General features: G+C 18.7%; 1 protein-coding gene across 1 annotated transcript in view; it reads left to right on the top strand.

The window, feature by feature from the left end:
* The window catches only part of EMH_0049400 (uncharacterized protein), a gene marked incomplete at both ends in the record, with an annotated part of 4,112 nt that overhangs the window by 824 nt on the left and 2,930 nt on the right, over positions 1–358 (top strand). The gene's annotated exons all lie outside the window — the stretch shown is intronic.

The raw sequence follows: 358 nt of genomic DNA, 5'->3' as shown, positions 1-358 counted from the left end.
AAATAAAAAATAAATACAAACAGGCAGAGGTATGGAGACAGACAAATAAATAAATAAATAAATAAATAAATAAATAAATAAATAAATAAATAAACAAATAAATAAATAAAAAAGTAAACAGATACAGGGAGAGAAAGAGACAAACAAACAAAAAGAAAAAAACAGGAGACAGACAGAGACAGATACAAACAAAGAAACAAACAAATAAATAAAAATAATAAAAAACAAAAAGAAACAAATAAAGAAATAAATCTAATAAAAAACAAAAAGACAAAAAAACAAACAAATAAATAAATATAATAAAAAACAAACAAAAAACGAAACAAAGAAACAAACAAATATAATAGATACAACATAA

The sequence above is a fragment of the Eimeria mitis genome, genomic scaffold (assembly GCF_000499745.2).
Source record: "Eimeria mitis Houghton genomic scaffold, Emh_scaff2151, whole genome shotgun sequence".
Taxonomy (NCBI): domain Eukaryota; phylum Apicomplexa; class Conoidasida; order Eucoccidiorida; family Eimeriidae; genus Eimeria; species Eimeria mitis.
The sequence above is the reverse complement of the archived record's forward strand: the minus strand, read 5'-3'. Positions and strand labels throughout refer to the sequence as shown.